The 12,768-nt window shown below is 44.8% G+C and overlaps 1 long non-coding RNA gene across 1 annotated transcript in view; it reads right to left on the bottom strand.

Moving 5' to 3' along the window:
- Window positions 1–12,408, bottom strand: part of LOC138566038 (uncharacterized) — a 268,484-nt gene extending 256,076 nt beyond the window's left edge. Inside the window, exon 1 of the long non-coding RNA XR_011301803.1 lies at window positions 12,367–12,408. This is a non-coding gene — a long non-coding RNA (uncharacterized lncRNA). The remainder of the gene's footprint in view (window positions 1–12,366) is intronic.
- Between the last annotated feature and the right edge of the window lie 360 nt (window positions 12,409–12,768).

Genomic DNA, 12,768 nt, shown 5'->3' with positions numbered 1-12,768 from the left:
TGCCCAACGGAGTTGTCTAGAGGATTGGGCTTTTGCGGTCTTCAAATATTGCAGGTTTCGGTGATCCGTAATCACAGTAACGGTGTGTCGGGCCCCCAGCAGATAATGCCGCCAAGCCTTAAAGGCAGACTTGATAGCCAGAAGTTCCTTGTCAATAATCGTGTAATTGATTTCAGGAGGCGAGAATTTGCGGGACCAAAATGCCACGGGATGCAACTGATTGGTTACCGGGTCCTTTTGTGATAGAACTGCCCCCATGGCAAGGCTTGAAGCATCAGTTTCCACGATGTAGGGGAGTTCGGGGCGAGGGTGTTTTAAGATTGGTGCAGAGATAAATTTAGTCTTCAAATCCTGGAAAGCTTGTTCCGCCTCGGTAGACCATTCAAAACGTTTGTTTTTCTTTAACAAGGCAGTGATGGGCTGGACTATTCGAGAGAATTCGGGGATAAACCTGCGGTAAAAGTTAGCGAAGCCTAACATGCTTTGCACACCTTTTACGGAGGATGGTGATGGCCATTTGAGAACTGCATCGACCTTCTTTGAATCCATACGCACTCCGCCAGGTGATAATATGAATCCCAAGAATTCAACTTTAGTCACGTTGAAAACACATTTTTCCAACTTAGCGAAAAGTTTGTGTTGACGCAATCTTTCGAGGACCATTTTCACGTGTTTCCGATGTTCAGATTCCGATGAAGAATAAACGAGGATGTCGTCAATGTAAACAACAACACATACATCTATGAGCTCTCTGAGGACATCGTTCATAAAATATTGAAAGGCGGCCGGGGCATTGCAAAGTCCGAAGGGCATGACCTGATATTCAAATAGCCCATACTTGGTGCGGAAGGCCGTCTTCCATTCATCGCCCTCTTTTACTCGTACCAAGTGGTAAGCTCCTCTAAGATCCAGCTTTGTATATATGCATGCTTTTCTGACTTGGTCCAGGAGTTCAGGGATCAAAGGTAACGGATATCTATTCTTAACGGTGATCTGGTTCAGGGAGCGATAATCGATACAAGTTCTAAGGTCTCCTTCCTTTTTTGGAACGAAGAACAAAGCTGAAGAAGCAGGGGACTTGGAAGGACGAATAAACCCATTTGCCAGGTATTGATCCAGGTATTGTCGAAGGTGAAGGTTCTCAGGCTCGGTGAGGGCATAAATTCTACTACAAGGAGGAGTAGATCCAGGTATCAGGTCTATCTGGCAGTCATAAGACCTATGAGGAGGTAGAGAGTTAGCCTGATCCTTTCGGAAAACATCTTGGTATTCTAGGTATTCGGGAGGTAACTGGGGAGTCTCTGAAGAAATTGCGGCCAGTGCAACACCAGGTGGAGGGTGACAAGTAGAGACACATTCTGGAAACTCGACCGTTCTTGCTCGCCAATCGATCAGAGGATTGTGTTTCTCTAACCAAGGTATTCCTAGAATAATCTGAAACTGAGGGGCCTTGATCACATCGAACACGATCTTCTCATGGTGTCCATCTTGACTTACTAGCGTCACCTCTTGAGTGGTATGCGTTACTGGCCCGGAGGCTATCTCCGTACCATCCACCGTAGTAATGACGTCCTTTACAGCCTTGGGACAAAGAGTTAGATTCACCCTCAAAACCATTTCATGATCCACATAATTGCCGATGGCACCGCTGTCGACGTAAGCTTCAATTGCATGTAATCGATCCGGATTATCAGGGCTAATGAGGACCATAGGTATCACGAAATGCGAGGTCACGGAACTGGTTTTCACGCTCGGCAAGAGGACCTCTATTCTTGTCGGGCGAGGTTGTTTCCCTGCTCAGAGTTTGTAACTTTGGTAACTGCAGCTCCTACTGCCTTCTTGGCAGGTTTCACCGGACAGTCTCGAAGAAAGTGCCCTGAGTTTCCGCAATATAGGCATAATTGCAACTGTTTCCTCCTTTCCCGCTCCCTTTGTGTTAGAGGACCTTTCAGACCCCCTATTTGCATGGGTTCCCCGGAGTCTACTCCTTTGGAAGGAGTTGGCGGTTTGGAAAATACTCGAGCATCAAACTTGGAACGATCGGCCTTCCTGTTCTGCAGCCTGTGATCTATTTGAACGACCAAGTCTATATAATCCGAACAGTCTTGTGGGGGATTCACTACTTGGGCTAAAACGTCTTTGAGCTCTCCACGTAGACCTCTATAAAACAGCGTAATCCTTTTGTCCTCAGGCCATTGAGTTTCCACTATTAGCCTATTGAAAGATGCAATATAAGCCAAAAGGTCTTGATTACCCTGTCGCAATGAAAGAAGCTCATTGTCCAAGGCCTGCCCCTGTGAATGTCTTGCGAACAGTTTTTCCATACTAAGCTGAAAGACTTGAAAATCATGGAGAACCGGATCATCTTGATTAACTAGAGGGATCGACCAGTCTGCCGCATTGCCACTAAGGTACGAAAGTACAAAAGCTACTTTTGCTTGATCAGTTGGAAAGGCTGCTGGCCGGCATAAGAAGTGCAACCGGCACTGATTGATAAATACTGCAAACCTCTTTGGGTCACCAGAAAATCGTTCGGGCGGAGCCAGAGGTACATTCCCAGGTAGGTTGACCTGCACTGGATTCATAGAGGATGTTGAAGGAAGATTTGCCCCTGATGCGGGTAACGGGGTCTGTCCGGCTTGTGACTGTAGCACTTGTCTAGCAAGATTGTCTGTTCTCTCCTTGGAAATAATTAGTTCCCTTCTTAGAGCATTCGTTTCCTGACGAGCTGCATGCACTTCTGCCCTTAGTTCCCCAAGTAACCGGGCTAGGGGGTCAGTATCCGAGGTTTCCATAGCGCCTGGGCGAGAGTTTTGCGGTAGGCTTTGTGTTCTGTAACGCTCACCTGATTCTCGCAGAGGCGCCGTTCTTGACTCGGCGACTACCGTATCTTCAAAGGTGATGTGTAGCACCCGGTTGGCTCTTTGGGCTGGACCTCTGTGCACTGTATGCCTGACGTGTAGAGTAAGATGTCTTAGGTAAGTGAATGCCGAGCTCTCCATCTGCCACGGGGCAGGTAGCGCAGGCCTCTTGACTTCAGAGGACTGCTGTCCGTCGTTTACTGCACGAACGGTAAGTTTCGAGCCATTCAAATGTCTTTAAAGTCTTTAGTAATGATGTCTCTTGTTTTGCAGGGTTCCGGCGATGGCGGATGACGGGCTGAAGTGAGTTGAAGATGGAGCCCGTGTGATGAATAGAAGCGCCTGGAAGCACGTAAGTAAGCGCTTGTTGCCTGCTTCACTATGCGCTCTAACTGTCTTTTTATTTTGCAGGTACGAGTTCGGAGCGGCTGCAGGGTGCCGGAATACCCACTGGATTAGATGTGGAAAGGAGTCATGGCACGTGAGTATTAAAGTTCCCCAATGTCTTTAAACGCACCTTGTTTTGTCTTTCAGATGCGGGATGCAGCGCCGAAGAGTAGGTAAGCCTTTGCCTTTCAGATGCCGGAATGCTAACCTGTTCTTTCTTGTCTTTATAGGTGTTGCTGAAGACTGGATTCAGGATGGTAAGCCTTTGCCTTTCAGATGCCGGAATGCTAACCTGTTCTTTCTTGTCTTTATAGGTGTTGCTGAAGACTGGATTCAGGATGGTAAGCCTTTTTCCTTAGGCCCAGGACCGGATGCAGAAGACACGATGAGCGTTCTGCTGCAGAGGTTGCAGAATAACACAAAGCAAGATTCATCCACCGGGTGTGGTTTAAATAGCCTCCTGTAGTGCTTAGGTGTCTCCTTCCACAGCCACGCCTAAGTAAGAAAAGAGTTCCTGGTAAGAAAAGAGTTCCTGCCTTCCAGAAGAGTTCCAGTGTTCTGAATCTAGGGAGTGGCTCCAGCCCCACCCAACAGGAAAAGTAGTTCCAAACAGAAGAGGATCAGAGGCTCAACTGGCAGGCAAGTAAGCAGCATGGTCTGCTGAAGGTAAGTCCACCCAAGCATTATGAGCCCGGCGCTTCCAGCGCTGGGACTGGGCATATTTATGAGCCTGGTGCCACTGGCGCCAGGACTGGGTCCAAAAGGTCCCAATTGGGACTGGCACTCGGAACCTGGGTTATGGATCTGCTTCCAAGGGAGTTGGGAAAACCCTGACCTTTTGGAAGCAGAGATCATGACAGTATGTCCCCGTTTTACTGTTCGTATGGATTTAACCCCGTTCCATCATTCCCCTCTTTTCCGTTCCAACTTCTCTCCCAGCAGTGGATGAAGTGTTGGCTCATCTCAAGCACACCCATGAAAAAGCTAAACTGAACTTGGCAGAGAGTCTCAGAGCATACAAGAGACAAGCAGATAGACATCGACAGGAAGTCCCTGAATGGAGAGTGGGTTCGAAAGTATGGCTTTCTACCAAATACCTACCCCGCTGGTCTCATCCATCTAAGCTTTCACCACGCTTCATTGGACCCTATCCCATCACTGCTAAGATCAATCCGGTGGCTTTCCGCCTTAAGTTGCCTCATGCTCTAAAACGTATACATCCGGTTTTTCAATCTTCCCTCCTAAGAAGTGCAGATCAAACTCGCATCTCTAGACCTCATAGGATTCCATCTTCTCCTGAAGTGCCAGAATACGAGGTGTCACAATTGAGGGATTCCAGATACCATAATGGTTGCCTAGAATATCTGGTACATTGGAAAAGTTTCTCTTCTACAGAAGACTCCTGGGAACCCCTTTCGCATATTCATGCCCCTATCCTCCTTAGGAAATTCCACAGGGCTCACCCGGGCATACCCGGGGGTTCGAGAGGGCATACTGTCATGCGACGCTTTGGACACTGGCGTCTGTGGCCCCGTTTGATTCTCCACTGTACTTCCTGATTCCAACACGCATTCCTCTATGTGCATGCAGCGGTCTAGTTTCTTTTTTCCATCATGCACGTATTACTATTTAGGCACACCCCTTTTTGACACATGCGCGTTGCAACCTTTCGGTCAGCTGTGTTTTGCTTTCGCTGCCGTTGTTGCGCTTCGCAGTGTTTTCTTCCCGGACCCTTCCGGTCTCTTTTCTTACCTTTCGGTACTTTCACCGCTCCGTTGCTCTACTAGCCTTTGAGCTGCCTCCCCCGGGTGTGGTCCGCTCTCGGTCCACGGCACCCTTCTGTTCCTCCGTCTCTCTCTCTCTCTCTACTTTCTTTTCCCTAGTGCTCTGCCTATTGTTTTGATACTCCTGCGGGAGTTTCTCTTTCCGCACTCTGCTCCACGATTTCAAGTGCTCCCTGTTCCTTGCCGGAAGTATCCCATCACTGTTGCTTGTGCCTACATCTTCAAACAAGCCTGCAGTACACCACTTCTAAGGTGTTTTTTGCCACAATTGGCTTTTTCCCCGTATTGGTCCCTTCCGGGAAGGGGGCCCCAGAGAGGTGCGTCCTAGCAGCCCTCACTGTGGCTTCCTCCCGTACAAGACCCCCGCTACACCACAAAAAAGAAAAGGACTACAGATCCCACAGATCCTTGAGCACAGAGGAAGAGGACTCAGGTGAGGAGGTGGAGGAGGGGAACCGGGAGAGACAACCTCAACTAGAGAATGAAGTTGACACTCTTCTACACTGGTTAAGGCCGATCTTTAGTCGAATAGTCATGCATCACTTGTGTGAAATTATTGCATTTGCATCCCAAAGAAGCATAGTGTTCTTTGCATCCAACTGCTAATCTCTTCTGGGTCCAGAATGTGCCCATATATTTTGACTCCGCATCCAGATCCAAGATTCTTACAATTAGGCCAGATTAATTCAGCAGCTAGTTCTGCATAAGCACCGGGCCTTATCTATTCCCTTCTGAATGTCCATGCCATAATGGGAAAAAATACTATCCTGAGTTTCAAAGGAAGGTCTGTTGGCACTTTATTCTGGGAAGTAAGGCTTAGGGCACTAAGGCCTAATTTTACTCCTGAAAGTTGACTCTACCTACAACGAAAAGATTTGGTATAAGCACTAACATGAAGAAGAGGACCACACTACATTGAAGTAGGATGTGAAATGTTTTCCGGGATTAAACGTTGAATTCGGGCCAAGAAGTCTTGTAAGCCAGAAGGTCCTCATGAGGCTCATCTGTGGGATGGAGATCAATCAACAGCGGGTCAGCCTGGTTCATGTCATCCCACGGAAATATAGGCAAAGAGTCTAAGTCGATAGGATCCTGTCTCTTAGACTTCTTCTGTCCAACCAAGAGGTCTGAGGGTTCAGTGAGTGTTGTTAAGATGGATTTCTGAACACTGACCTGGTGGGCAAAAATACATATACATTTATTCAAGGCCTTTGAAAATCAAACACAAAGCGAAGATCAACAGTAATACTCAAACCAACAAAACACTTCTATGAAGCACATATACAGTTACCAAGTGGCCTAAAGGAATAGTGCACAGAATGGGTCCACAACCTATGAAGAAAGGGAGCAAATAGAGCAAATAGGCAGTTCTTCATGAATCAATCCCTAACTAAGAGGCAGTCCAGACCCTAAGAAGAGTGGAGCCTAGCGCTCAAAAGTACTTTCGGATGCAGGTGCACATGATCGTGCAGTAGAGCGAAAACAGGTTCTCTTGCAGGGGCTGTAGCAGCTCAGGAAGGCGGGTGAGGCGATGAAGAATAAGTTCCGACTATTCAAGGAGGCTCTTCCCAATAGGGCAGAACAGGTTCCAGGAGTTGGGAATAGGACGGTAGCACAGGTTACCTTTGGAAAGGTGAGTGGCACTCAGGGGACACTTGTGCGTAAAAATGGATGGATGTGCATGGGGCCACCGGTAAGGGTTGCAAGTACTCACCGACCCCAGGCGCACTCTGGACCAAACTTCTGTTGCAGGTTCAAATGCAGCAATTGTGCGGCTCTGCGGCCATCAGCGGCTGAGTTGCAGTGATGATTCCGTGACAGGTCAGTGGCGATTTCTCCGCTTCAGATGAAGGGATCCAGCCAGTTTTACTGCAGGAGGATTCAGGGCACAAAGGGGCACATCAGCAAGGCACCTGTGAAGTTTATCACCACAGCTGGGCGACACAGTGACTGTGTGCACTGGGTTCAGGCATACTCTCCTAATTCCAGACCTAGGGCGCCTAGGTGTACGAAACTCAGCAGAAGAGTTCCTTGAAACCAGTGCTTACGATCTAGCGGGTCAACAGCAGTTCCTCAAGTCGGCTTCTTAGTTTCAGGATGCTTGGATCCTGGATCTAGGTTCAGCAAGAACTCAAGAGATCGACCTGGTATAGGTGTTTGGAGCCTTCTCCTTTCCAGAATGTGCTTCGCGCCAAAACGAAGAGCATCCAATGGGAGATCTGCTCACATACAGGCACACCAGACGTGGACCAATCACGGACCATGGTGGTCCCAGTCATTCCCAGCACACTAGACTCTCTGGCACCCAGGATGTGTATTGGAACTAAACAGTCTAGCCCACATCCTGGAGGCACACACACACACAAGGCATGCAGAAGCCCTAATGCGTATGGGTCCAAGGTTTGAGCTTTATAAATGTTTAAAGTAAAGTAAAGAAAGCTTGGCATTTCATGGGAGAATGCATGAGCAAATAAGGACTGACCCAGGTCGGCTCGACCTGGGGAAGGCAAAGGGACAAGATGGCCAAAGGACAGGACAAAGAACCTCGTGGCATGGCCATTTTGGAGTCAGGCCACCTTCCTGTGTCAACCGTGGTAATTGCTGTTTGCATGGTCAGAAAGGGTTAAAAATATGCAAAAGTAAAAGCTGCCACCAGCCCTGTCCAAGGCACATCTGCACTTCTACCAAAAAGTCCTTTGATGGATTCTAGGGCCTTTAGAAACGAAATGAAGACCCAAGCGCACTGTTCTGTAAGGTACTTTGTGCACTTGTAACATGTTGTAAAGAAATTGCAACATTGGAAATGACTAAGGGAAACAAAGTCTCCCAGTACTGACTGTATTTGCGGGTGTGTCAGTTTCCCCATAACGAAGTGAGCGAAAGCCCAGCAGAGTGCAGCAGAAGGCTGTGCTCCACTGGCAAAAGTCATACTAGGCTTGTCAGATAGCAGCAAAAAGTTGGGGGGTTCACAACTGGAGGGACAATTACACATAAATGGGAAACTTCCCTAACAAGTGTATTGCGCACTTCCATCAACTTTGGTCCCAGCTCCCTCATAGCCTCAGGTTAATGGGCAAAGGAAACGCACTACATTAATCCACTGACTGAGTAATGTGCATCCACCTCACAGGGGTATTTGTCACTGTGCATGCCAGCCCCACATTGCCACTTAGTGCCCCTGGCAGCCTAGAGTTACTAGAAGTGTAAGGTATTCTGGGATTTCTTCTAGGCTACAGCTTTAGCCACTGTTTTCTGAACAGATTTAGGAATGACAGACACGTATGAAAGAAAGGCTTGTCTACAGATTCTGAGAGGCTATAGTTAATAAATCTAATATATTTTCCTTGCCATGTTTCCCTTTCTGGACCAGAATCCTGAATGTCCTCCCTGGAACTTTGACATACACAAGAAAAAGTGGATGTCATATGGGATGAATTTTTTCACTGATTCAGTGTATAATCAATAACGTGTGAGTACAAGTATACAAACAATTAAAAAATTCAAGAACATCAACAACAATATAGGCACAAAGTCACAGTGCATCGGTAATAAAAATACATCTTGCACCAAACAACATTAGATGAACTAACATTGGTAAAAAAAAACATATTCCATCAATCTATAGGCTTAAAGCGGAAGTTCGCTCAGAATTGTTATTGTCCCAATTGATCGAGCATGTATTTTTAAGCATACGGTAATCGATCTTTAAAAAATGTCTCATGCATCTTAGCTTAGTTTTCCTCACAATTAAACATGCGAAAACAACAGGTTGGGTGCTGCCATTTTAAGTTAATCTTATCAGTTGATACATCGCCCTAAGTTCAAGTGCCCTCGTGGAAAGAATATAGATTGCCCGTCCCTCAAACTCACATCACTAGACGCTTACACCCTTTTTCACGATGCCAATGCACGTCTCATGTCAACGTCCTACGTGCGCAATCTATTGACGTGTCTCCATGGAGATGCCAAGACTCCTCATTCCTCGAAAAAGTGTAAAGAAACCCTTTCTGATCACGCAACATTGGAGTATCTTTTTCCTTCCTGTCAGTGTATTTAGTTACGAGCCTCATTGACTTGTTTCTGCTCTCTTCAGCTATCTTCCTAGTTCAACACCCTGCGAACAGGTACTTACACTATCTGAACTGATTGAACTCAGTAGTTGCTTTTTATTTAAACATTTTTTATATTATGTGCAAATGTCTTTTACAAAACATATTGAAATCGTACTTTTACAAGGCTTAATTTTTACATGTGTGAATGCAAATGTTCATAATGTGGGCCTATTGTTCATGTCTTTGCACTATGTGTTTTTGTAACATGGCAGTGTGTTCTCTTCTCCTTCTTTAACAGTAGTTCTTATATACCAACAAACACATTCTTATTTTTCTGACTGTTGATTTTGCACTTATTCAATAATCAGGAACTATGGCAACCATACAGCCATACCAGTACAAGCCCGAATATTCAGATGAGAAATTAATTGAAAGAGAAAGAAGCGGAAACAATGGGGAATCGGATGAGAGTTGTGATGATCAATCACTGGAGCCTAAAGCCAGTCGCATGGAAGACATTTCCACCTGGTTTACCTGCGAGGGTTGCAAGGTTTTGCCATCCGAGATGGAGAACTGCAGCTGCCGAGAAAACTCGGGATGCTTGGCCTACATAACCAAATAAGACACCACCGCTATGCGTTACCGAGCTTCATGACTTCAGGGCAGCCTGCCTCACAAGATATGTGTTGTGGATGATGAAGGTCCTCATGCACAAACTTCAAGCAACAGTTTGCCCTCGTAATCCAACTAATGAGTACGTTTACTCTATATGTGATGTATGTTTGACCACTGGGATGGCTAACATGTTATGGTGTTCTCCTACATCATTGTAAATTCTATCGATAAACAACGAATATTTTTTCTGTAATTTGAAAACATTTCTCTTACTAATGTAAAACCATAATATTCATCACTTTCACTTTGAACTTAAAAACAATATTTCCTGTTCTTGCTTCAATGGGTGTTCACATTTTAAATTTTTCGATGCTTCAAATCACAAGTACTTTATTCTGAAAGCTAATTTTTAAGGGTAGCAATGCCGTCATATTTAGGGGGCATTTAAAACTAAATAAGTACAGTTATCTGGTTCATTCTAGTAAAATATTTCTGTTTCTCTTTCACATGTGGTACCGGCTTGTGGCCTATTTTCCGTTTACATGGTGGATTCATGGAAGACTTGGATTCCGCATTCGGCGAGTAATGCCTGCCTGTGTCATTCCAGCCATTTGTGCAAAATTCTCCAGTGACAACGGACAGTCCAAGGGATTTTTACACTCAGTACTACAACCATATCATTACAATTTGTAGTTTGTTTGGGCCATCTACATTACCAAAGTAAATAAAAAAAGGAGTTATTATGAATAGTTGTTTGAATTATTCAGTAAGTCAACACGTCCAACGTCTAGGAGGTTCATGAAAGAAGTTTGGTGGTGCTTTGCGCTCACCTCATGCCCATCCATACCCCTCCAGTATTAATGGCAGTTCGCACCTATGACCGTGCACTCCCGAGGGGGCTGGGTCCGTGTGGACGCTCAAGGTGCCAAACACCATGTACACCTAATAGGGGTCTACCGCACTGCAACCATTGTCCACATGGTCTCCCCAGGCCTGTTGTCTCCAGACCCCCCTTTGAAGACCCCATCCCTGCTATCAACATATGTATGTATCCCTTGAAAAGGGTTCCGGGCCTATTGCGCTCACCTCACGGCCATCCATCCCCCTCCAGTATCAATGGCAGTTCACGACTATGACTGTGTGCTCCTGAGGGGGCTGGGTGGATGGGTATGAGGATGCCAAACTTTGGCATCAAGGCTTGGTGGGTGTCAATGAACATGTCACACATTCACATATACACGCCCTTTTCTAAGCCTTTATAAACACCTTGATAGTTCACTAAGGAACATCTCTGCAATCCACAAGGTATATTGCCATTGATCTACTTGTTAGCAGGCTTGCTGAATAGGCTCATCTTTTTGTTCAAGTAAGGGTTTGTCAACTAAGTTTATATTGCTTTATACCCAATGTACACTGTATTATCTAGCTAAAATGTGGGCTATTGTTCCACTGCGCTGACCACCCTTTGATCTGATGAGCCACTCAATAGTATTGTATGGCCCTAGTAGGCGGCAAACGGTGGGGGAAAAAGGGATAGTTCCAAGCCCTATGAAGCTATATTAAGTCACAACTAAACAATTTTTACCATTTGCACCAATGCCTATTTAGTAATTTAGAAAAACACTGGTAGTGAGATTAAGAACCATTTGAGCAATCTCATACAAATATCTTAAATTTTCAATTTTCAGATAATAGGTGGGCTTTGCCAACATGTGTTTCGACCTTTGAAGTCAAGGTCCACCTCAGGGCTTTTTCTACCACAACAATAATGAAGTAAAACAGAAAAATATAAACAAAGTTTATATAGACCATTGGCAAACCATTGATGTGTCACAACGTTGTGGAGTGCGGAAACAGTACATGATAGTCATGTGAAAATAATAAAAACAATACAAACAAGAGGAAACCAAATACAGATCAGATATTGGTCAAACAGTCAACATATATTTCCATTACGTGGGCAATCAACTGTCAAATCTTTCCATTAGTTATACACTCATGTTAAAATTATCCAAATAAAAAAACATTTCTTTTAACTATAACTTATATTCCAAGGTTGTATTGTGCTCAAATCACTTAAGAGGTCCACCAGCAATACTTTAAACAAATTGTGATACCGCTACTAAAGAATACTGGTTTCAGTTGTCCCAATAGACTAATGTCCAAATATATTAAGTGTAGCCTGCCTGGTTCATACTGAACCAAAATGGTTGCTCTCCTAATAATTCACACTGCACACGTTCAAGTGTAGATCACTAATTTTCAGCAAATCTTTCAAATTTCAAAATCTCAATCTGAAAGGTAAGGGAGCGTTTGATTGATACTATCATCACGCCAAGAACAAAATATGCCTTACCAAAATTGCTTCACGGCCATACTTCAAAAAGCCAATATACTGACTTTAAATAGACCTATCAACGATTGTCAATCAACATTCCTGGAAGCAGAAAAGAGTTCAAATTGTGTTTCCTTCTATCTGGTCTAATCCCTTTGAAGATATACTAAAAATACAAAATGTGGCACTTCCTATCAAACAAAAAATGCCAACTGGGTCCCACTCGAATCCTGATATAATTGTTGTTAATAGTCAAATAACTGATATGCAGTTGGTAAAGACCCCCACATAAAGCTGTGGTCAACAAAAATGACTTCTATCTAAGCAATTACCTGTAAACATGTTCTCATTCCTGTATCACAGTGTTCCGTGTGGCACGAGGGGGCCATTTTGAAAACAGCCTATTTTTAAGGGCTCAAGGGAAACGTGTCATCAGTTGAACACGCCCCTAATTTTGATATGTACACAAACTAGCCGAGCAACGCTCGTGATTATGGCTCAAAAACACTTAACTTATCTTGTGCTAACAACCTCATGATAACTTTCCCAACTAATTTAGGTGAAAAAATACTCTCTGCATTCATTAAAAAACCTCTTATTAATGGCTCAAAGGAAGCGCGTCATCTAATGAACATGCCCCTAATTTCCATATATATCCGAGCTCCACTCGCAAATCAGCTTCCAAAACCAAACGTCTAGCGCTACAATCATATAAACATTTCCCTGCTTGATGT

This window comes from Ambystoma mexicanum, chromosome 2p (genome assembly GCF_040938575.1).
Source record: "Ambystoma mexicanum isolate Mex_15411 chromosome 2p, UKY_AmexF1_1, whole genome shotgun sequence".
NCBI classification, from domain to species: Eukaryota; Metazoa; Chordata; class Amphibia; order Caudata; family Ambystomatidae; genus Ambystoma; species Ambystoma mexicanum.
This window is presented reverse-complemented; position numbering and strand designations above follow the sequence as displayed.